This window comes from Dendrobium catenatum, unplaced genomic scaffold (assembly GCF_001605985.2).
Source record: "Dendrobium catenatum unplaced genomic scaffold, ASM160598v2 original_scaffold_83099, whole genome shotgun sequence".
NCBI classification, from domain to species: domain Eukaryota; kingdom Viridiplantae; phylum Streptophyta; class Magnoliopsida; order Asparagales; family Orchidaceae; genus Dendrobium; species Dendrobium catenatum.
In genome coordinates this window covers 184412-211722 of record NW_021401542.1, presented here as the reverse complement: position 1 = coordinate 211722, position 27311 = coordinate 184412, and positions in this window count along the sequence as shown.

The following is a 27311-nucleotide window of genomic DNA, read 5'->3' as shown; positions in this document are numbered from 1 at the left end:
GTTACGTGGCACGTCCGAATAACCGAATTGATCTCCGGATGCGTTGGAGACCGAACGTAATAATTTTTACTTTGACCGAGACAACCTCTCATGAACTTTTGCCTCCAAAATATTCTAATGCAATATAATAATATACAAATAAACATAAGGAAAACAAAAAAGAAAAGAGTTCGTACTCGTGGATATTCAGGGGAGTAAAAATATCAAGTATATCAAATATCAAACCTTGAATATTTATGTAATGGCAAGCAGGTTTTCAATCTCACACAAATATTGAGAAAAATTGATGTGGCCTTCGTTAGCACCTTCGATGATGGATTTAATGTGTTTGCAAATCTTTCTACGAGCAGTGTTAGGAATGGTTATTAGGCTTTCAAGAGATCTTAGAATAAGTAGATTTAAGGTTTAAGCAAGTAAGAGTCGGCTAAGACTAAAGATAGTCAAAATCCAAGAGCTTTTCTCATGCAAGTTTAGGGTTTTGTTGAGAAAAACATATTGAATCTCAAGCCTAGTAAATATAGTAAAACCTCCTAGCAAAATTAGATTACTTGGAATATTTAAAGATTATAAATGACTTATATATCATTTGAAATAATGTTCCATAAGATAAGTTGTTTTTTATAATTATAAACATCAATAATTCATGATTAATATTTATGTTATATAAGAACTTAATATTTTTTTGATATTATACAGAAATAGTTATATTAGAATGATTAGATATCAAACAATTAAATCAATTATCTCAAGCTATTAACATTAAGTAAATGCATATTTTCAAATATCAAGAAGTATTCTAAATGTCATTTGAATCATTTGTAAGAGAAAGAACAAGCCTTTCATAATCCATGCTGAAAGAGTTGTTTGGCATGTCTTCTATGACACTTAATTAATCGAGGTATACATTTTCACTCTCTCCTAGCATCTGTCATATCTATGGAGATTCTAGGGTTCCTCCCTCTCAAATGCTCTCATTATCTTTCTCTAATGATTTTTTCTTTGGGTTTTTGTTTCTTGTGTGTGGATCTATGATTTGTGATATTGTCGGTGGCTAAGGCTATCCTAGACCAGTCGATCCATGGTGGCTCCCTTTGTGTCTAACCCCTAGGGTACCTCTTTAGCGCTTGCTTCTAGTAAAAATCAAGGCTTTTTTGGTTGGAATGGGGAAGGTAAAAATATGCCTACCAGCTTCTTTAAAGATGTGGTTTATGGTAGTTCGTCTTCAGGTGAACCTATTTTATCCTTTACTCTGTCAATTTTAAAGGTGTGCCAGTCATTTTTATTTTAGATGAATATGTTCTTAAACTTAGGTCTCCCTTCATGTTTACTTCACTTAGAAAATTTTCTGTGTAGACCTAATTTGTATTCAATCTATAACTTTTTCGACAATCTCAAACATTCTGGCTTATTTTTTGTGGGTATGTTGGATGCTCGTCATGTGACCATTCAACTCGCCAATGAATTGAATTATATGATTTGAAGTATTTTATAATTATCTTGGATTAAGAGATTCTAAGTTGTCATGAAAGAAAATTAGGTTTTGTTGAAAACTCCTTTGGCCAACAACCCTTAGGTTGGTTTTTGGTGTTAATAGAAGAGCTTAGAGTCAGTTTTAGGGGTTTGAAACACCTGTGATTGGTGGAGAATTGTTTCTAACTTGATTTCAAAGTTTATAACAATTTTTTAGATGTTTTAGGAGTTCAAATAGCCAATGGAAGAAGGCGAGGTCCTGTTTGTGCAAGTTGTTGATTCCAGCTTCTAAGAGACATTTGCTTGAAATTTTGTGGAGTAAATGATGGAAAAATAGTTTGATATTGCAAATTGTAGCTAGGAAAAAAAGATATGCATTAAGAAATAATAAAGCTTTGCATACGCATAAAATTAACCACTCGTTAAAGTGATTAGGGTTAAAGAGATGACACGATCTCCTCAAAAGAGTGATCGGCCATCTAAACCCCTCTTTTAATTAGAATGAACTCCAAATTTCTTAAAAAACACATCTGTTTCATTACCACTTTTGTATAAATATTTATATAGTTTTTATAGTAATTCAAACTTTAAAATGAAGAGAGGGTGAGTGAATTATTGTGTGGCCCACATGAAAATGTGCATGTGTTGTTGAAGCACCCTTTGGCTAAACGTAAGGTTGCCAAAATGGGTTAACAAGTTGGGTTTGGGTTCAACCCAAAATTTATCCAACCCGTTTAATAAATAGGTCAAAATGATGGACCCAAAGCAATCCCACTAGTAACCTAAATGGCTCAAACCTGGTATGATAACCCATTTTGATTAGTATAAAAAATATAACTTGTTAACTATAGCTTTTAGATAAATTGATAACAAAATAAGGAGATTATAAAAACAACCAAAATAATTTAAGAAAAAACGAGAGGTCACTTTCAGGTATAAATTTGGTTTGTGAGTCAACTCAAACCTGACCCATTTAATAAACATGTAAAAATTATAGACCCAAATCCAACCTATTTATTAAAAGAGTCTTGATCAGGTTGGTGAGTCCGATCATTTTCTTACACCCCTAGCTAAAAGATGCACTACTCCATATATAAGAAAGTTATAGATATGGGGGGATGGTTCAGTTTTGATGTAGCCACCTACATTAGAATTAATAAAGCATTTTACATCATGAATTTTCTATCATTGTTTGAAATTCAAACTTCATATATAATTCAAAGTTTTGTATTTCAAAATGTAACAATTACTCTTTTTGGTGGGGGTGCTATGGAAGGTTTCCCAAAGAGTAAGTTGCCTTATCTTAGCTCTTATCCCCTTGTAGTCCCACTCCTCCATCTTAAAATCCCCTCCCCCCTCCACTGACTCCTCACTGGCAAGCCCATTTAACAAGCAAGTACTGGCTTCCCTACCCAAAATGCTTCTCTTCTGGGTCCCACCCAGAGTGGATCTTCTTTCCTTTTCAACACAAAACCCCTCACTCCCTTCAACTCTAGGAAACCCAAAAAACCCACAAGAACCCCAAAACCTAGATTGGAAAGAACTTCTATCAACAAAAAACCCATACTACTTATAATTTCTCAATTAACTTTGTTAATTCACAGTCCAATATCATTCACTTTTTAGACGAAGAAACACAAGAAGGTTTGAAAGATTGGGAGCTTTCTTTAGTTGGCTACTCCATTTTTAAGATGCCTTATTATGAGTCTTTACTAAATTCCATTAAATACTTCTGGGTATCTCTAAATGACAACTTCTTTTTATTGAAATATTCCTCACTAGAAGATTATGACATGGTCTAGTTAGGAGTGCTATGGTTTTTCTGGATAAATAGACTTTTGATTTTTTTTTTTTAATTTTACTTCCTTTTCACTTATGCACCAAATTTTAGACCTACATGTTAATTGCAGGAACCCTTCTGATCTCTAAAAAATTGCTTGTAGCATAGGAACTCCCCTTGCACTGAAGTCTTTTATTCCTGCTAAAACTAGGTTCTCCTTTGCTAGGGAGTGCATGAAAGTTCAAAGAAATGCCACTCTCCTTGATGCCATCTCAATCTCAGTGGTAGGTAAAGCGCAAGCCCTCAAAATGTTATATAAATGGAAAGCTAACATGTGTGCCATATGTGGATTACTTCTCTCTCAAAACATATGCCCCACAAAACCTTAAGAATGAACTATAACTAAATCCCCTAGAGGTAGAAGCCAAACTTGGAAACCCAGGTATTCCCTTACTAATAACATTCCAAAATCAGCTAATAACCCCATAGCCAACCACAATCCTACCTCCTACGGCTCTACTCCCCAAATTAACTCTTCATCCACTATAAAACATGAACATTCCATACCCTAAGATGATTAACTCCTCAACTTAAACATTCCCCATACAAAGCACCCCCCCCCTCCCGCTTCACCTCGTCCACTACATCTCACCATCTTTCCTTTGCAAACAAATCTCTACTCCCATTAAAATTTTTCCTCTTACACCTAAGATTAAAGGTCAAACCAACCCCTTTCAGATATTAAATAGGATATCTTACAAACTATCTTGAAGCAACAAACAAATAAATTCAAAGCTCACAAGGCCAAAAGGATGGCCAATCAATCTCCAAAAACCTAATGAATTATCCCATTTTTGCATCATGAAATGTTAGGGGCTTCAACCATTTAGACAAGTTTCTTAGCTGTAAAAACCTTATATTTTAACAGTCAAAGCTATTAACTATTAAGAATTATTTACTTTGGCTTAAGGGCCTCATAATTTTATCCTATTGATGTAACTTCATAGGAGGTCACCCATCCTAGGATTTCTCCAGGATGAACATGCTTAACTGTAAAGTTTCTTAATAAAATTTCAACCATTACACCAAAAATTACTTTGATACTTAAGAGTTTAACTTCTTTTATGTAAGTAATTTCATAATCTTCCCCACTTCAGTAAATGATATTCTTGTTAGTATTCTTATCCAAGAATAATCTACCAAGTAGATAGGTTTCTAGAGGTGGCTCCTATAAGTGCAAGTGGTGACCCCCGCTACAAAGCACTTTATCCCATATAGAGTTAAAGAAGTGGCTCCCATAGCACAATACTTTATCTTGTATGACACTTAGTTCCCAGCTTCCAACTGGTTTATTGCTCTGATATCATTTCTAAAAGCTTAAACTCTTAATTATCGATATATTGTGCACTTTGTCCTAAAAGCCTCACAGTTTTATTATGTTGGTGTAACTTCTTAGGAGGTCACCCATCCTAGGATTTACCCAGGATGAGCATGCTTAATTATAGAGTTTCTTAGTAAAATTTCAACCATTACACTAAAGGGAGTTTCACATGTACATCTCATAACATCGACCTTATATGCATCCTTGAAGATAAAATTATTCTCCTTATGTCCAAAGGCTAATGATTTTGTAACAATCATAAGCTTTTTGTATATGAACGAAGACATGATAGTTTTGATACATATCATCCAGGTTGAATATGGATCAAATGGAATAAGATAGCTCTTTCCTTTACTCTTCTTAGCACTAATGCTTAGTTTATTCATTGTCAAATTATTTATGGCAACTCGGCCCCATTCTCCTAACTATTTTTGTGCTTCAAATAACCAAAATGAGAGAAGAAATTTATGGAATGCAATCAAGAATATGCCCTACAATCTTAATCTTCCTTAGGTTATTATGGCAGACTTCAACTATTTTAGTTTTTCTTCTAAAAATTTTGGTGGAATCCATTTAAATCCAACAAAAGTTATGAAATTCAATTATATGAATTTTAAAAGGAACTCAAGATTTTGCATTTGTTGGTTATCATTACACTAGGTTCAATTATAGGGTTGACAACTCTATCCACATCAGTCTTGATAGGGCTTTTGTCAATAAGGTTTTCCTTAATGATTTCCCCTTTTCTTATTACAAGATTGATCCTCCTAGCTATTCTGACCATTACCCATTAATTTTTTTTCACCCAACCTCCACAAAAACCAAGCCATGGATTTCTTTTTAAGAATTATTAGATGAAATACAATAAATTTTGGGAAATTTTGTTCTCTATTCTTTTGGTTCAAAATGCTAGAGATCTTATATTCATCTTATATGCCAAGTTAGTAGTGATTAAAATAACCATCAAATCTAAAATGGTGGGCCTCATATAATCATATCACAACTTCAACTGCAAATCTTAAGAATAACTAGCATTGCTGCTTCTCATATCTTCAAAATGATCCTAAAAACTCAACCTTTAATGTCATCACCAAAGAGGTTAATGCTTCTCCAGATTTATGAAGTATGTACCACATAATTGTTTAACGGGCTAAATCATATTGGCTTTCTTATAGTGAGGACAATCTTAAATTTATCTATGGAAAAATAAAGGGTGGAAGAAATTACAATTGCATCAAATAAATTACCACAGTGGAGGAAACCTTCTACCATCATAATAATATTTCTTTGGTTTCCATCACTCACTTTCAAAACCTATTTAATTCTCAAACCCCTCATACCCCATGCATCCATATTGGTAATCCCTTACTTCCTCATGCCATAACTGCTCTTATTTCTACTATTTTTGACAAGAAAATCAAGTTTGTGGTCTTCTCAACTCCTAAGAATTATGCCCTTAGATCTAATGTGTTCACCTTTGAGTTTCCAGAATACTTGGGAATACATGGGTGCTCTTCTTTTTTGTTCTATGAAATATTGCTTTCATACTTGTTGTATGCCCATGAATGTTAAAGTTAGGGCTATAACCCTTGTTCCCAAAAATCACCATGCTAGCTCTATTTCTAACTTCAAATTAATATCCATCATAACTTCTTTTATAAAATCATAGCCAAAATCCTATCCCTTAGACTCAAACCTAGGATGCCTCACATAATTCTTGAGAGTAAATTTGGCTTCATGTAGAATAGAATTTCTACTAACAATATTATTTATACCAAATAAATTTTGAAAGATGCAGACTCTAAGCATCATGGTAATTTCTTATCATACCCTAGAATCTAATTTGTAAGAATCTTTTTTCATCTTTTATTATACAACAACTACAGCTATCTAATTTTATTTGATAATAATAAATAGCGAAAAATAAATTTTATAATTAAAAACATCAATAAAATATATATTCATTAACCCAAAAATAAATCATAAATAATACTCATGAATCATGTAATCACAACATATTCTTCCATTCCCGAATATAAAAGAATAATTAAAATAAAAGAAATAGAACATGAGGAATCTTGATCATTCTCACACTTTTGAACCTCTTTCATTACATGAAATTATTTAAATCACATATAATGAGCTAAACAGCCCATTATATCACTAAAATCTTATAATCAAATTAAAAGTATAATAAAGAAGCATTATGCATGTCAATGATTAAATCATAGCAATAATATTCATATGATCATTAAATTAGTATAAAAATAGTAAAACTCACATTTAATAGTAAAGTCTATAAAGCAACAAAATAGTATTGTACAGAAGCCAATAATGCAATATAGTAAGGAGACCAATAAATAAGTACGAGTGTTAGATTAATAAAGCAGTAGCTAAATAAGTACTATTAATCAGTAAAAGAAAATCATACAACATTGTAAAACTAAAGATCAATAAATACTGCAGGAATCATATCAATGTTGTAAATCATATAGGAGTGTACACATATTATCCAAGTATTTTATATCAGCATCAAATCAGTATATTATATACTCAGTATATCATATGCTTAGTATAAGTATAGTGAATCAGTAATATCAAATAATATCAGTGTCGATATCGATAATAATAAAATTATTGGCAAGAGCAATAAAATAATATAGTAACAATAAATAATTCATATAGTAATAGAAATAATGTCTCAATAATATGCATTTTAGTAGTCACTCTAAATAGTATGAAGTTTTTTCTATCATGATATTTTTCAGTAATCGATAGTCGGTAATAGTTGGCTCAATAAATAGAGTTGTCACTCTTTGATTGTCGGCATAGTAATAAATATTTATAGCTCCCAATCATTATATCAGTAGAGGATAACATCCAACTATAGTATTTAATGGAAAGCCTGTCGGCCCATCATCTTATATAAATCAGTTAATCTCCAACCAACGGGTCAATCATTCTTTATTTATCTTTTACATATACATTATTATCAAAGTACTATAACTGTAATAGAGATCTGCTATTACTCAATTATATATCTATATTTATTTCCAATGTATTAAAATAAATAAAATGCAATTACTATTAATTCAAAAAGTATCAAAATATTTTAAATGTAGGCAACAAAACATCCTACTAAATAAAAATTCACATTTTAAAAAATTAATCAAATTACCATAAATCATATATAACAATATTTTGAAGCTTTCGTTAAACTAAAAGATTATTTTTAGATGTTAAAATAATTTTTTGAGTTCATCAAAATTGCTACTTTTTCAAAATCATCCTACAAAAAATCTCAAATAAAAACACTAAACGTTTACAATTTCAATCTCTATAATATATAAAAAATTATGTGATAAAAATTTCATCAATACAAAATTATTCTAAATTTTTAGTAACAGAAATGCAAAAGATCAAAAAAAATCTCAAAATATTAAGATATTAGACTTATAAATAGGATAATGGTTCCTTACAATGAGATGAACAAATCTTCCAATAAAGTTGACTAATGGAAAACATGCTATGGCATCCAAATATTAACATTTTCTATTCTCTCCTTCTTTTATTTTCCTTAAATTCTTTTTTGATTCTATGTTAAGTCATTTGAAGTATAGAAAATAAATTTTAATTAATTTAGTGACTTCACATATTTTATATAATAAAAAATATTAAAATAAAATAAATATAAATATATAATTAATTTAATTTTTATTAAATAATTCATATAAATTATTTTTGGGACTTAAAAAATTATAAATGAATATCCATAAAATAATACATTTTATTTAGAAAACTTTAATGAAATCTGTTTACAAAACAGACACTCGACGGTCATGAAATCCTACTTGTACTGACTAGTATTAATTTCTTAAAGATTTGCATCAATACCCAAAAAACTATAGAAAAACTTGTGTGATTAAATCACTATAGTATCTATGTCATGGCAAAGTTAGTTTGTGATTTGAACTTATATTGACTCCTGAAAAAATTTATTTGACTGGAAAAAAATTCAAGCTATTACATTTCTTTTATATCAAGTTGGATATAAACATGGCATTAATTCTATCTCTAAGGATTTCATCTTCACTATAATGAGACAAAAATGATTTACATATACTTTCATTAAATGGATAAGAGCCTATATGTTGTATATAAATTTCTCCATATGCATCAACGGTGCATTGGAATGTTTCTTTGTTTATTTCTTGGGTCTTAGGCAAGGTTGTCCTCTTTCACTATATCTTTTTTGGATTGCCATAGATGGGTTTTCTAATTTTTAGAAACAAAAGTTAGTAATAATACTTATTATGGTATTTGTAAGGAGCCTCTCAATATTTCCCATTTGTTACACATTGACAATCTTTTGGTTTTTGGGATTGCTTGTACAAGAAATGTAACAGCTTTGAAAACCATTCTATTGGTTTTCAATGTGCTAATGGCCCTCACATAAATACCTCTAAAAGTGCTATATATTTCTCAAGGATTTTTATTAACAATGCTATTTTAAGTAGATTACTCAATTTACATATTGGTAATTGAACTTTCAGTACTTGGGTATCCCTTATTTCATTAAGTGGATATTGAATTCTAATTTCAACCTATTATTAAGCCACCATGCCTCTTGAAGGATAGAAAGCTAAAAGCCTATCATGTCATGCTCCAGAATCTAATTTGGAAGAATTATATATTTTATCTTTTTATAAAAATCCACTAGAGCAATCTACTTTATTTTATTAATAGTATAAATATTTACATAAATAAATTTATTGATTAAAATATCAATATACATATATATATATATATATATATGGAATTTGAGAATTCTCAATTTTCTTAGTTATGGTTATGTTTTTCTTCTAAGATGAAATGAAACATTAAACAAAAGGATTTGCAAATAAAAGAGCTAATGCCACGACCAGTCCATAAAATAGTATGATACAAATAACAACAAAATAGTATTGTATAAAAATAGTGAAATTTGTAAAGCAGTAAATTAGTATATATGTTGAATCAATAAAGCCATAAATTGTCCTTCTTAAATCATACGTCTTAGTAGTACTATTAAATTAATATGAAACCATATCAATAAGTAAAACTAAAATATCTTTAAAGATTGTCGGAATCATATCAATTTAGTAAAATCATATGAGAGTATACGCATGATATGTGGATATTTTATATTAGTATCAAATTAGTATCTTATATCACATGCTCAATATAATGAGCACACATTTAGTAATAATATATAAATATAATAACATTAATCAATAGAATAATAAAGTAATATAATGGAAGTAATATACTAGTTGTAAATTAGTGTAGTAACATGTGTTCCAATAATTACACCAAACAAGTTAGGAGTTCTAGCTTTAGTGGTGTCTTTCCAGTACTTAGTAAGTTATTAACCGTTCGCTCGGTAAACAAAGTCATCACTCTTTGCTCGTTTGCATAATAATTAACTATATATAACACGCAATCAATGAATAATAGGGATTATTATAAGATAATATTTAAAGGAAAATTTGTCAACCTACCATCCTATATATATTAGTCAATTTCCAGTCAAAATTAGTATATAAATACCCTTTACTTATCTATATATATATTATTATAAAAGTAATATAAACCACATATTACCCAATCACATGCCCATAACTCATAGGTCCAATGCCATAGCATACACCTTCTCAATGCCGTAGCAAATGTACTCCAGTTCAAATAGAAATTAAAATTCTCTTTTTTTTTTTTGGAGATTTGAGATTTTAGGTTCTTATAATTTTCCCACCTTAGAAAAATATCATCCTCTACATTTCCCTTGAAGATTTAGGCAAAAACTGATACAAAACAAATTCATTCTAAAATATATTCATATGAAAAAACTAAATTAAATCAAAAGCTCGCCAAAGGATTCACATCAAATTAGTAATCAATATCCATCATAAAGTCATACAGTCCATTCAATCAAATGTCATTCACTTATAGAATGAAATGTTATGTCAATCAATCATTCAAAAAAAATTTCTTATGAGTCAAACTCTTAGGTTGTTGTTGATCTTCTTGATACTACAAGCTATACACTCATGGCATCACTAGAGTAAGTACTATTGAATATAGTGCAACATACTCCTAACTACCACTAATAACTTTTTCAGCAGCCCTATTTATCTATCTTTCACTATAAGTTCTTAATTCTATAGTCATGTATCCTTTTATCTAACTAAATTATCCTACTTTAGAATCAATTCTTTCTCTTAGCAGACAATATACTACCTTGTGTCATAAATATCTGGATAAAAAACATCATCCTATCAATAAGTAACACTAACCAAAATATCTACTTTCATAATCAATAAAATTATTGTAGATACCGATAGAAGCTATCGATCAAAATCCCATCGAATCATTATATCTTATTGTCTTATCATTGACACTCTCTATCCCTGCTTTACTTATCCCTAAACCTTTTTTGCTCACATCATACCTAGAGCCCACATCATAAATGGATCTTGATACTGGCAAATCAATCTCTATCAGTCTGCCCCATTCCACTAAATAAAAAAACTCCTGAATTTGTAGAGGAATTAATAGATGTATGAACTTCCACTTTAATTCTTGTAGAAATTTGTAACATTTTTCTTTAATACTTGAAATCAAATAAGGGGCATGTCTAGCCAGTGCAGTAAACTTGGCATCAAATAACATCACTATCTTGCATCTTTGTTTTAATCTGATGATAGTTTCCTACATCTGTCATTGGGCTGAAGGATGTATGAATCACATCTTGAACATTATAGTGAACTACTCTTAAGTAATATATGCATTAATTTACCCAGAAATTTCTCTCTACTATCCTACCCACTATTTTCTACTTCGCCTTCAAAGAGAAATACAACTAAAGGTATCCTTTGGGTTCTATAGGAACTATAAGCTATCAAAGATCTTCTCTATCCTTAGTAACCAATCTTCTGTAGCAAGGGATCCTACAACTCCTTAAACTGTAGGGGATTCAGTTTATGAAATATTATTAAAATTTATCTCCCTCTTCTTTCTTCGTCCTCAATGGCTTGCTCTATGTATCTCTAATTACTTGTACTTCAACATTGGCTAGCTGTATAACACTATTTGATGACATTAGAGCTACATTATGTTTCATATTTGGTATATTTTACTCTAGCAAGTCCATTTTAATTATTCACTTGCACAATTCTATCTAAAAAAGTCACACAAGCAATTACAACAACAACAACATCAAGCCTTTATCCCACTATGTGGGGTTGGCTACATGAATCCTTTTTCTCCATTGTGTCTTATTAAAGGTCAAATTCTCATTTAAATCTAATAAAGAAAAGGTCATTCCTAATATTTTCTAACCAAGTTTTTTTAGTTCTGCCTCTACCTTTCTTAACATAAGTCCATTTTATGTGACCAAACCATCTAAGGAAACTCTCTCTAATCATATCTTCTACTGGAGCTACTCCAAACTTTTCACGTATATGCTCATTTTGTATCCTATCTCTAAGGGTATAGCCACTCATCCACCTGAGCATCCTCATCTGATCAGCCACACTTAACTTAGTATTATACTTCTCTTTTAATGGCCAACATTCAGCACCAGAAAGCATTGCAGGCCTCACTACCATCTTATAGAATTTTCCCTTAAGTTTAAGGGGTACTTTTCTATCACACAACAAGCCCGATGCATTCCTCCACTTCAACCATCCAACTTGAATTCTGCTGATAATATTCATATCTATTTCACCATCACTCTGAACAATAGATCCAAGATATCTAAAATGTGTACTCTTATTAATGACTTGATCGCCCAAAGTCACAATCCCCTCACTAGCTAGGTCTATTACAACTAAAATTACACTCCATATATTCTGTTTTAGATCTACTCAAGCGAAAACCTTTAGACTCTAAGGTTGACCTCATTCAAGTTTACCTTCAACTCCCTCTCTAGTCTTATCAACAAAAAGAATATCATCAGCAAAAAGCATACACCAAGGTACATCCTCTTGCAAATGTCTAATGAGAACATCCATGACTAAAGCAAAAAAATATGGGCTTAAGGCTGATCCTTGATGTAACCCAACCGAAATAGGGAAATACTTGGTCAATCCACCTTGTGTTTGAACACAAGTAATAGCTCCTACATATATATCTTTAATGATTTGAATATCAAGCAGTATTAACTCCTTTCTTTTCAAGAACTCTCCATAGCACTTATCTTTGGAACTTTATTATATGGCTTTTTCTAAATCAATAAATATTATATGTAGATCATCCTTATTTTCTCTTTATTTTCTCCATCAAACCTCTTAATAAATGTAGAGCTTCCAAAGTCGACCTACCGGCATGGAATCCAAATTGATTTTGAGAAACATTAGTATCACGCCGCAACCTATGCTCCATAACTCGCTCCCATAATTTTAAAGTATGACACATTAACTTAATTCCTCTATAATTCGCCACAATCTTGTGCATCACCTTTATTCTTAAAAATAGGAATTAACACTCATTCTCCACTCATCTGGCATCTTTTTAGTCTTTAAAATAGTATTAAAAAAGTTTAGTAAGCCAAGAAATTCCTTCATCTCCTAAGCATTTCCACACCTCTATTGGAATATTATCAGGTCCAATAGCTTTTCCACCATTCGTTTTCTTTAAAGCCTCTCTAACTTCGATTTTTACTAATATACGATAAAAAATAAATCTTTATTTTCATTTAGGGTGCTAACGGTCATTATAGTCAATTTTATTTTCATAATTTTCATTAAAAAGTTTAGCAAAATATCCATCTATCTTTGTTGAATATCATTTTCTAAGAAAAGTATTTTTTGATCTTCATCCTTAATACACTTCACTTGAACTAAATCCTTACTACTCCTATCTCTTTGTTTGGCTAACTTATACATATATCTTTCACCCTCCTTAGTTATCTACTATATATTATAAAAATCACTAAGAAGCTAAGGTCTTTGCATCGGCATCATTCTATTTCTTAGATTTCTTACGACCTCTTTATCATCTTTTACCTATTATCAAAATTATTTAAAATTAAAACCTAATTTTCCTGGATATAACAGAACTATCTCTCCGTACCACTTCCTTCAATGCTGTTAATTGTCTTCTGACAGCCCTAACCCATTGCGCGCATTCTACATACAAAACTTGAACTCCACACCAAATACACTTATTAACTATTATGAGCTTCTCTCGCACTCTCTTGCCAATCACATAACTCATCGATTAGCCTTTACGTCTCGTTTTGACAAGTATCGCTATCTCTACGACACCTAGTACTGTGCGTATTTCACCTAGCATCGTAACCTCTTTACTCTGCCCACCTAACTCGTGTAGCCGCTATACATTCTCTGCATGCAATCTCTCACCCTTCAAGTCGCTAAGTACGGATCAACTACTTAATAACTCTATAATGCGATATACATGCACACGAATTATCTTCCACTCTCAACGAAAAAATCACCTCTCGTTTGACTAAATATTCTACCTCATAAGAAAGACTTTGCCATACCAATCTGCAACTCACTCCTGCAATAGATGATCTCACACCTTTACAGTAGCTTATGTTTACAGATAAAACTGTGTCACCATTACTCAGTATGCACAGCCTCAGAGCACACTCTCTCCGTTTTAAAATCTTAAAGTCCAAAACTGATAATCGATGTTGGGTACATAAATTTTCACTCGGAATAACTTTACATCTTTGCAATCTAAACGATCTAATTTTCTTATAAGAAAAAAGTCAATCTGGGTTGTACTACATCCATTTTTATAAGTGATGAGATGCTCATTCCTTTTCTTAAATAAGGTATTAGCAATTGAAAAATCATAAGCTAAACAAAAATCTAATATGGTTTTGCCACCTTCATTTGTTGTTCCAAAACCATAGCCACTATGAATGCTTTAAAATCATCTACCTCTCTACCAACATGTTCATTTAAATCTCCTCTAATAAAAACTCTTTCTTCTAGAAGTATCTTTTGTAATAATTCTTCTAAGTCATTCCAAAAATTTAATTTAGAACTCATATCCAAACCTACTTGAGGAGCATAAGCACTTATAATATTAACAATCTTAACATCAATAATAATCTTTAAAGCTATAATTCTATAATAACACCTACACAAGCAATTAATGATAAAAAAAATAATGTATCTTAATTTACCAAATCTTGCATGGCTTACAACCAATTCCTATAGCTCTAATTTATAATTTATTTCTTCCAACAACTACTTTGATACTAAGCTTGTAAATCCCTATAACCTAATTTGGAAGAAATCAAACAATCAAAATCAAAATCTTTGAAAATAAGAATAGGATAAAAGTCATATACCACAATCTAAGCAATTTTCACAAAAGCAAAAAAAATCGACAACCAAAGTTATAGTTTTCTCTCTCCTCTCTCCCTCTCTCTTCCTTCCTTCCCTTCTTTTTCTTCCACGGTAAGCCACGACTAGAGAGATGATGGAGTCGAGTGAGAGGAGAAATATATATATATATATATATTAGTGTGTAGCGCCGTAGCGTCACTACCCAGCATCGCAACACTGCATGTTGAATATAAAATTACTGTAGAATAGAGCATTCAATGTCACAGTGGTAACTTTTAGCACGACTGCGCTCACATGCCATGTGATGTAGCATTCACAAGCTCAATGTCACAACTCTCCAATTCAAACAAAAGTCTATAATCTCATTTTTAGTTTATTTTATTTTTAGAGATTTTAGTTTGTTATATCATTTTCCATAAGGCTTCAATTTCTAAAGTTTAATATTCATTATTTCATTTCTTATTGGATCAAGGTTGTTGTCTTGCCCAAATCATGCACCCCATACTTAAATAGATTGTAGAGATTTTTTTTTTTCATGGGGACACTAGCCAAAAATTGCTACTCTTGATTTCTTGGGAGAAAACTTACCAAAAATAGCTACTCTTGATTTCTTGGGAGAAACTTACTATCTTGGACAATTTCGTGGCATAGGAATTCCCTCTTTCTTAGCTTTTTCTCATGCTTATTGCTATTCTTTAGTTTGGAGATTTTTAAGCACTAAAAATTATTAAATGTGATTACATCTTCGCTCAGGAATTCCATCTCTTTTGGAATTTCATATAACAGTAACTTATCATTTCTCTGGAGCCCTTGGTGTGGTTGCAATGTTTTGTCTGAATTTTGAGACACAAATTAGATTAATCATGGCTTTGACAAAGTTGATGTATCTAACCCACCACTTTGCATTCCCCCTAATATTAGAAACACGGTCTTACAAATTCCTTTAAAATCAACAGGTGAATATGAAATTAAATTGTTGGGATTTCAGAATGTTTCTCTCAGGTTTTTTATCCGCTCTTGCTATAAAAATGACACCCCTATTTACTAGCATAAAATTTATATGGCATAAAAATTGTGCATTGTGTTATATCATTTTTAGTTGGATGCAACTCATGAATGGATTAAAAACTAGCGATGTTTTAATCTCTAGAGGCGTTATGATGGACCACACATGTTGTTTTTTCTCTTATATGCATGCAACTACAACTACCTCTTCTTTGAATTCAATTTCCATTTGATGCCCAATACTTTGCAGATATTTGGTTTTATAGAGATCTCACAATCTTACTCTCTTGTTGTTAAAAGGCTTTACTACTTAACTTATATGCTACAACATTTATTTTCTTTGGCGTGCGAGAAATCACAGGAAATTTGGGGACTCTATCATGAGTAGTGCATCTATTTTGTGGCTTATTAGAAAGGCTATAGAACAGAAAATTTCAAAATGGAAGAATATCCATGAAAATCCTAGAGTGTTACAATGATTTCGATGTATCTAGAAAGTCTTCAATCTCTTGCTTGGGTATTTGTTTGAATTTCTATTCGACTTTTGCCTGGTGTTTACTAGATTGTGATGAATCCAATACTTTCCCACACTACTTCTCATCTGCACTCCTTAGATGATCCTTATGACAACTGGATGTGCATCAAAGCCCTACATGGGGTCCTGGTTGGGTACCCATGCTTTACTCGGATGGGCTTCACCCACCCATGCCCACCCATGGTGACTTTCGGGATGCCGTACCCACCCATACCCACCCACTTTCCATGCTTTTGAACGCAGTCTGCCACGAATTGATGGCCTTGAGGCTTGTTGCCCTTTGCTCTCATTGCAAACTTTCAATTAGCATATCAAAATTTACCGTACTCATAGTGTGGTTAAGTGCTGCACACTGCGGAGTGAGAATTATACTAATATAAGATATACGATGATTAGCAATGTAAATCAATTTATCCCTTGATGTTGAGTACCCACCCATACCCACCCACAAGGCCATGGGTGTACCCATACCCACCCATACCTATTGGGTATGGGTGGGTACATAGGTGGGTGTGGGTGTGGGTGTGGGTGTGGGTACCCAATGCAGGGCTCTGATGTGCATTAGTTGCCTTTTATATGCATTTCGATGAAAATTTTGAATCTCTTGGTCCAATTTTTTGTTTTTTGAGCTCTTCTGAGCTACTTTCGCCTCTCCTATGTTTTCTATATGTTTTTGTTTTACATTACACTAGGATGTTTTAATTTTTTTTTTTTCTTTAGTTCTTGCCTTTTTATATTTTATTTTTTGTGATGTAATCCCGGGTTTTCTAACCTCATGCAATAGTCACTTTTCTTATGAAAAGGCTAATTCCTCAAACTTTCCCTTTTTTAATTTAAAAAATTCAAAATTCATTATTTAAAATAAACAATTAATTAGAACATCAAAGTCTTATATATTAACCATAAAAAAGGGAAATTAGAAGAAAATTAATAAAGAATCACTTAATATAAGAAGGTGAAACAAAATTTTTTTAATATTTTTAATAAATTAATACTTAAAATCATGAATGCTAATGTATTTTAAGTGTATATAATATTAATATATTTTAAACAACTTGGCTCGCGAATTAATGAATCAACTCAAGATTTTCTCAAGTTGGCTTTGTAGCTCATCGAGCTCAGCACATGAGCCATTTATTGAGTCGAGCCAGAGCCAGCTCACAAATGGCTTGACTCACTCACACTCTTAACCATTCAATTTAGGCTTGTTTGGGAAAACTTTCTTACTGCTTTTTAAAGTTGTTGTAGATATAGTACTTTTATAAAGTTATTATAGAGAAAATAATTTTCAAAGTTGTTGTATAAAGCATCTTTTTATTATTTTTTTGTTAATTAATGAAAAATTAAAATCTTAAAAATATTATCCAAAATAAAACCTTAATTAGAAATGAAGAGTGTTTGAAAAGCTTCTAATCTAATCTGAATTGAATTTTTTACAAGGAGCTCCTCAGCTATTTTCTTACAAAAATTATTATTTTTAAACGGTACCCAACGCGAATTTATTATTTCTTTTTTATTAATTTAATTTGGAAATACCGGTCTTGATAGAGTAATCTGATATTAAAAAAAAAAGAGATAAGGCGTCCAGTTAATATTTTAATGCTGAAAAACTTTATCCAAGATATTTATAATCTGATATATAAAATGACAGTAGTCGCAAAATCGAGATGATCCGTTTGTCATATGAACGTAAATATAAAATAATAATATAGTGAAATGTTTGTGGGGGTAAATTAGTTTAGTTAATAAAAATATTCACTATTTGAGATCATCTAAGTATGAGTTGATTTATGTGTAAGAAATCATGTTGGTTGCCTACATAAACTAAGATTTTATTTGGGACGATTTTTTTTACTTCTTTTTAGAACAACTTTTTAGTAAAAAAATTTTATTTTTGTACTAAAAAGCTGCTTTAAAAAGCAAAAAAAAGCCGCCCCGAATGAAGCATAAGGTTTCATTTGGGACAGTTTTTTATTGCTCCTTAAAATAAATTTTTAATACAAAAATTAAAATTTTTATACTAAAACATCGTTTTAAGAAGCAATAAAAAAGCCGTCCCAAATGAAGCCTTTTAGCAATAAGAAAGCTGTCCCAAACGAAGCCTAAGGCTTCATTTGGGATAGATTTTTTATTGCTTTGTAAAGCAACTTTATAGTACATAATTTTTAATTCAAGAAATTTTTGTATTAGAAAGCAGCTTTAGGAAGTAGTAAGAAAGTTGTCCCAAACGAAGTCTCATTTGAAACGACTTTTTTATTGTTTTTTAAATCAGATTTTTAGTACAAAAATTAAAGGCTTCGTTTGTGACGGCTTTTTTACTGCTTCTTAAAGCAATTTCTAGTTAAAAATTAAATTTTTGTACTAAAAAGCTGCTTTAAGAAGCAATAAAAACGTCATCCCAAATGAAGCCTTAGACAATGGTGGCCGACACTTCCTATAACTATTAATGATAGGTAGCTGAATTTGACATATGACCATGTAATGAACCATAACAATGATGGGAATATTCAATAGTATTGGAAGTCAGAAAGTATGAAATATAATATAATGATGTTCACTTTAATGATGTGTCCTTATTGATTTGGTACCTTGATTTCCTTATATGTCGATGAACAATAATGATAAGTCATGCATGAATCCACTATAATCCCTTTTAAGTGACTTTGCATGGAACAATGAAGACTTGGTTGAAAATGTCTATAGTTTTGATTAGATTATCAAGGTAATGATGACCATGCATGAAGGAAGCGCATTCTTAAGAGACATCCTAAGAGAAGGGTAGCCAAGGAGGTTCTAAGAAGGCTCTCTAATGGAATTTCTAAGAGTTCTCATAAGCATGCTTAGTAGGATTCTGAGTCAAAAGCCTGATTGGGTGCATGGATGTAATCATAAAAGGAAAAACTAGTTTTGTTTGGTGGATGATGTCGTGTCATACTTACGTTAAGCATCAGTTGAGAGTCATTGGGGAGAATGTCATGAAGTTTGAGTATACAAGAAGAAGAAATGATGTGAGCTTGAGAGAAGCATGAACTTTAGACAAAATATTTATAACATAAGCCGAAAATACAATATTAATGAAAGTAGGAGTGCTACACTATGGAGTTCAAGCTATACAAGAAAAGAATAGTACAATGCTTTAAGAATATCACTTCAGAGACTATAGATCTTTAACTTTAATTCTCTCTCTTTCTCACTATATGATCTTCTCTCGAAGAAGGGTTTGCAGAAGAAGAATGAAACATATGGGACATTTTTCACCCCGAAGTATCAATCTTCCTTTTCACCCTTTCCTCCTTCTCTTTTCATAGGTTTAAAAAGATACAAGAGTTAGTCTTCATATGTAGTTGTCCCATCAGTCAGTAATAATAGCTTGTTGATGTTGAGGTAGTTGGCGACTTGATGAAGGCGAGCTGGGTACGTATGATTGGATGATAGTTAGTAGTTGCCCCGCTAAGAGGGAAGAGGGTAAGTGTTGTCTAGCTACTATTGGAGAGATCAGGTTGCCTTGTTGAGGTAGTAAGACGATTAGCATCAGAATGTGGTCTTCAAGGGTATGCAAGAGGGAAATCTTTGAAAGAGACGATATGTATTGATAGCTCCTTAAGCATGAAAGTTTTGGTTCAGGCTTAAATAGATAAAGAATTATCTAGCTGAAAGTCTTGGATTGCATGGAGGATGTGATCCGTTCCAGTCCGTCGTGCTGCAGCATTAAGCTCATGAGCAAGTCCCACAAACGAGCCATTCCAAGAGTGGAGTGCATCCTCCTACCGCTCAACCCAAACATAACCTTCAAGACACTTGTGAACGTGTACCTACACATGTATTCACGGGTGTACAAGTTTAAGGTGGACCTAATTCTCATATACTTGAGAAAAATTATGTTCACCTTAATTTAACTTCAACACGATGTAATCAATCATTAGAAGATTTAACTTCATTCTCTTATGCACGTTTACAATTTGGAGGTCAACCTAAACTATAAAGTGCAAAATTTAAGATTATAATAGATCACACGAAGGCAAGCATACATTCTAATAAAAGATATAAGTGAAAGTTCATACATTTTTTATTAGGAAGGCACTGCCATATCATATTTTCGCATACCAATGTGCTTTCTATTTTAATAAGTTTTTAGAAATAAAAGCCAAAATTAAGCTTGAAAAATTTTCCAATTGTTTTAAATAGAGAACAGCTTAACATCTACATGCTTCAAAACACATCAACTTGTATAAATATTCTCCAAGGAGAATTATGCCAATGCAAAGCTCAAGTGATCAGGATGAAACATAATAGCTCATGGGAAAAAAAAGTTCAAATGTAAGATAAAATCATTATTTTAATTGTCAATCATCAAACTTGAATAGCCAAAATCATGCTTAGAATTCCATCACACATAATCAAAATTTAAGTAGAGAATTCAGACCTAGCATTTACAATATATGACATGTTAATAATATATTGAAATAGCTCAAGTAAAAATCCACATCTTCTTCTCTCTCTAAGGTTTTAGTGAGAGAAGCTCCGCTAGGGTTTAGTGCGATTTTCTCTTCCTCTCCTCCTTCTCGCTTTGTCAAGGTTCCTTTAGGTGTGGTGGTGGAGGGATCCCATGGATCCCTCCCTTTTTTCTTCTTCCTTTCCCCTTCTCCCCAATTCATCTTCTTCCCCCATCACTATCGGTCCCTCCTAGCCCCTAACGTGGGATAGAATCCTGGAGAAATGTTTGTGAGTTTATTATTTCTACCTTACATACCCCAGAGGACATCATAGACTTCCCGACGGCTGACATTGCCAGAGCTGTGGAAGAATGGAATCTTCTTTGGTCGGTTACTCTCTTGGTAAAAGACTTTATTATGAGACTTTGCTTAATGCTGTGAGGAAACTTTGGAATCTCAAAGGTAATGTTAAGCTAATCTCTCTCATCAAAGGTTTCTTTCTTTCAAGTTCTCTTGCTTTGAGGATTTTGAGATGGTTTTGTCCCTTGGTGCTTTGTTTATTTTCAGTAAACCATTCATATGTCAAAAACAATCTTCCCACTTCAGTCCCAAGAGGGAAGAATTTACGAGTGTCTAGGTTTGGTTCAAGATCCATGACTTACCTCTTTGCTGCTGGACATCGGTGGGGATCTCCAAAATTGATACTAAAATAGGAAAATCCCTTGCTGTTGATGCTTTAACCACTTCCAAATCCCGACTCACTTATGCCAGAGTCTGTGTCCAAGCTGATGCCTAAGCCACATACCCGGAAACTGTCCATATTAGAGTGGAAGGAAAGCTTTTTAACCTCATAATCCAGTATGAATGGCGCCTGACAATTTACTCCATTTGTCAATCACTTAATCATCATGTTAACTCATGCCCGTCTAACCCAACTCCTGCCACTAATCTCCCTCCGAAGATCCTCAGAGGTCGCAGCTCCAGTCGATGCCCCAGACCACAATCCAAGAATCCTAGAGGTATTCTACCTTCACCTAACATCCCCTCTCAACCTCCACCTAATAATTAAAACTTCCTCAGGCAACATATCTCTTCCTTCCCCCTCGGCTGTCATACCCGACCCTGTTCTCAACCTAGCATCCACTGCTCTCGAGCAAGCCTCCGTTATTCCCTCTCCCACAGGAAACCAACCCATTCCCAATAATGCCGACACTAACAATTTTTCAATACCTAACCTTAACTCCCCCTCCAAACTAGCATCCTCTTCTTCTGATCCTTTGGCCCCTTCTCTTATCTCCTCCCCACCGAGACTCACTTCCTCAAATAAGTTCTCTGTTCTACTTGACATATCAAAATCAGATACATCATATTCTCTTGAACCAGAGAACAAAATTATCAAAACAATCTAAATGGCCAGAATAGCTCTTCTCCCCTTTCTAACTCTTAGCCACCTAACTCTCAATCCAAATCTGCATTTCAATCCCAAAGGAACACCGGGGGGAAGGGAGCCAGAAAGGGCCCTAATCCAGCAAGTAAACCATGACCCATCTAAATATTGTTGTTTGGAACATCAGGGGCTTCAATAACCCTGATAAGGTTTTCTGTTGTAAAAACTTAGCCCGTGACCTCAAGCTTGGCATTTTTTGTCTTCTTGAGAATCGTATCCTACCTCATAACCTCCAAGACCCTTAGTTTTCCCTTACTCATAAAATCTTTGACAATGAAATGAGCTGCAACAATTTTGACCTAGCTTCTCCTGGTTGGATTTGGTTCAAGTGGAATGCTGACAATATTTCCTTTCAACAATCCTTTATATCCAAGCAAGTTATTACTAGAATTGTTACCAACAACACTCAACCACAGTTTTTTATTTTTGATGGTATATGCCTCAAACTCCTTTGAGGAGCACAACTTACTTTGGGACGAGCTTCAGAGCTACTCACAAAACAATTCTATGCCTTGGGTTGTGCTTAGAGATTTCAACTCTTGTCGTTACCCATTTGAGAAATCTAGCGGGAATGAATTACATGTTTCTAGATTGGCCCCTTTCAATTCTCTTATTTATGATACAAGCCTTGTTGACCTCCCTTCCACGGGCAACCAGTTCATTTGGTTTAATCAATGAGAGGCTAACCCTATTCACATTAAGTTGGATCGGGTTCTTACTAATGATGCTTGGACCACTTCTTTCCCCAACTCTTTGTATAATGTTGGCAACAGTCTTATATCAGACCATTCGCCTCTTATTCTAAAAATGGGTCTTTCTAAGCCTAACAATAAGAGATTTATGTTCAAGAATTTTTGGTGCAAGATTCTAGAGTTTTGGGAGATTCTTATCTCTATTTTTGCTTCCCCCTCGCAAGGGAACCCTATCATTAGCTTATACCACAAGCTCAAACTTCTGAAGGAGGGAATTAAAACCAAGAGTTGGGGAGACTTCTAATCTCATTGAAGCCAAATGTGCTGAACTGTCCACCCTCCAGAACCATTATCAGTCGCTTATTTATGTGGATCCTCTCAATGTTTCTCTTTGCAGGAACCTTAAGAAAGTTAATAAGGATCTTGCTTACTACAATTCCTTATGGGCTGCTTGGACCATGCCAAGATCTAAAGTCAAATGGCTTAAAACTGGGGAGGAGGATCTTAAATTTCTTTATTCCAAATTGCACAAAAGAAAATCTCATAATAAAAGCATCCTCCATGCTTCCTTTGGTGATCATGAGCACTCTCAAGCTTCCAATGTGGCTGGTATTGTTGAGCATTTCAAGAACCTTTATAACTCCCCTAAATATATTATAACTGACCTGGATAACATTCCGTTTGGTAATTTTCTTAATGATGAAGCCAAGAGATCTCTTATCCATCCTGTCACTAATGATGAAATTTTTGTGGCGATCTCCTCTGGATGCTCCTCCTCAGCACCTGGACTTGACGGTTTTAACTTTGCTTTCTACAAGCAAACATGGGCAATCACTGGGCCTTTGGTTTGTCAAGCTGTCAAATCCTTTTTATCTAAGTTCTGCCTTCCCAATTGGGTCAAAGCAATTGCAATTGCTTTCATTCCCAAAAATTTGCATGCCAGTTCTATACATGTCTTCAGCCCATATCCCTCTGCAATGTTTTCCACAAGATCATTGCCAAAATTATTGTCACTCGAATGAAATCTATCATGCCTGTTATTATTCACAAGAGTCAAACTGTCTTCATCTCTAACCGGCTATCTACTAAGAATCCTATTCTTGTGGCTGAAATTCTTGGTTTTCTTTCCAAGAGGAATAAAGATAAGTTTTTATGTGCAAAACTTGACATTAAGAAGGCTTTTGACACAGTGTCAAGGGATTTCCTCTACTCTATATTGGTCCAAAAGGGTTTCCCTCCCATCTTTATCAACTGGATCAAAGCTTGTATTAAGGAGACTTACTTCTCTATTTGCATTGATGGGGGGCTTGAAGGTTTCTTTTGCTCCAGCACTAGCCTTCATCAAGGTTGTCCTCTTAGCCCTTACTTATTTTGTATTATCATGGATGCTCTCTCCTGCCTCATTGATGACACTTCTTAGTCCAGCAGCTTTGAAGGTTTTAAGTATGATACTTTCCACATTTCCCACCTCTCTTATGCGGATGACATCCTTGTATTTGGGAAAGCGGATATTAGCAATTGCCTGGGCATTTTGAACCATTTCTCTAGTGTATCTGGCTTACATCTCAATCTTCAAAAGAGCTCTCTCATGCTTTCCCCTCAAGCTTCTAATGTCCTTAGTATTTCCCTTGCACTCCACATCCATAACTGCTCCACCAAAATGACCTATCTGGGTCTTTCCATCTCTATGGGAAGATCTAGGCTCGCTGATTTCTCTCCCTTGATTGAAAAAGTTATTAACCTGCTTTCTGACTAGAAAGCAAAATTGCTCTCTTTTGCAGGTAGATTTCAATTCCTCAAATACACTATCTCTAATTTGGTGGCTTATTGGCTTCGTGGATCTATCATTCCAAAAACCATCATGAAGACTATTGGCAAGGCTTGTTCTAAATTCTTATACCATGGGGGCTCCCAATCCAAACATCTGCACCTCATCTCTCAGAAGAATACCACTAGACCTACTTCTAGAGGGGGTCTTGGTATTGCATTTTTACTTGCTCTAAAATCTGCTTTTAACTGTGGAATGATTCTTATGATGTATAATTAGGACTCCCCTTTGTCCTGTTGGTTGAGGTTAAGATACTATTCACCTTGGAAACCTTGTCCTCAGCTCTGTTATGCTTTTTGGAAGAGTATCTGTTTCACTGTTGTCATATTTAAAAATAATGTCTACTTCTATGTTGCCCCCAATAGTCCTATTGCCATTTGGTGGGATCATTGGTGTTTCAATGAATGCTTCTCTCATAGATTCCCTGAAGAGATTAACAGCTATCTAGGTAATTTAAGTGCTTCTTTAAAGACCTGGATGATTGGTACTGAATGGTCTTTACCTTATGCACTTAGCCAAAATAATAAAAATGCTATTCAGACCATTCATATCTCTAATTCATTCTCTAGGCATATCTCTTGGGACAATGATGAAAACGCCTCATTCAAAGACTTTTATTCTGAATTTTTTGCTGCTAATTCGTTTGTTGACTGGCATCATTTGGTGTGGCCTAAAAAATACTCTCTTAGGTTCTTTATTTATACCTAATTGGCATTATGTGGGGGTCTCAAAACAGCCTAGGCCCTTTCTAGGAGAAACATTCATATTGAGGATCACTCCTGCTCTCTCTGCCATATACATAATAAAAATACTGCTCATATTTTCTTTGAATGTGATTACACTTATACTGTTATAGTTCTCCTCATTCCTCAGTTTAAAAACTTCCTTTTGAGACTGAACATAGCCCAAGCTCTTCAATACATTGATGGTCTTAATATGCATTATAAAGTTAAGAATGGGATTCTTCTTTTCTTTCATGCCATTATTTATTATACATAGATTGAATGAAACAATCGAAAGTTTAATGGTAGAGCTGTCTGTGCTGTCTCTCTATCCAAAAAGATTTCCAGAGTTGTCTATCTCAAACTTGAGAGTTTGAAATGTGGGAATTTTATTAAAGAACATTTACGTCTGAGGTACCCCTGACTGTTATGGCTCTGTTTTGCTGCTACACTGATGGAATTGCTGGGGTTTTGCTCAAATTTGATGTATGGTTGCTAATCGTTATGTGTTTTTCCTGGACCGATGATGATTGGGTTTGTTGGTGGCATTTGTTTGTTGCCCAACATGCTATTAATTTGCTGTTTACCTTGGCTATTGTTGTTGTTTCTTGGCTCATGCATTGGCTGACTTTTCACCTAGAAGTTCATTCTTGCTAAACTACTCTTTGTCTGTTAAAATTATGCTGGGTTGCTTACTATAAGGCTTCTTTGCTCGGAGAATTTTTTTCCTTCTCTTAGCTGGATGGTCCTTGGGTGTTTTGGTTCTCTAGTGGCATCTTTTTGCTGCCCAAACCCTATTTAGAGAACACGATTCTTACTATGGTAGGCTATTTTTTGGCTTGGTCGCTCGTTTTTATTCTAGCAGGCTATTTTTTGGGCCATGGATGATGATGACGCCTACTACCTCCTTCTGGATGGTTTTCAGGCAACCAAGGAGAATTAGACTATTATTCGTGATCGCTTTGGCTAGTTCTGAGTTCCGCCCAGACAGATTTTCTGTCTGTTTTTGCCTCTTTCTCTTTTATTGTATTTATTACTTGTAGCTTTTTGTCTTAGCCTCTTTTTGTTGGCTAAGTTAATTATTTTTTCCTTGTAATATATAGTTCTTTTAATAGAATGGGCCAAGCCCTCAATTTATCCAAAAAAATAATATATTGAAATTATTATTTAATTCTATAAAAAAATCAAGTATTTTACAATTCATGACTAATCATTATAGAGGTGTCAAAACAGGTCAACGAGTTGGGTTTTGGATTTGACTCGATATGAATCCAATTGATTCGAACATGATTCGTTAAAAAATGAGTAAAAAAAGGTGGACATGAACTTGACCTGCTAGATACATAAACCTGACCCGATAATCCATTTTGATTAAATAATATATTTATTAACTTGTTAACCATATATCTTAAGTTAATTGATAAAAAATAAAAAGACTATATTAATAAATAAAAGAATTTCAGAAAAAATAAAATAAAATTAGGTTGTCGTGCCAATTCCAGCTCAATTTTTTTAATAAATGGATTGAAATGCATAATCTGAATCCAACATATTTATTAAACATATTAATCTGAACCTAATTTTTTTTAGTTTAATTTGAATCTAATTAATGAGATGGTCAATTTTATAGAGAAATTATTATGTGCGGAGTCGA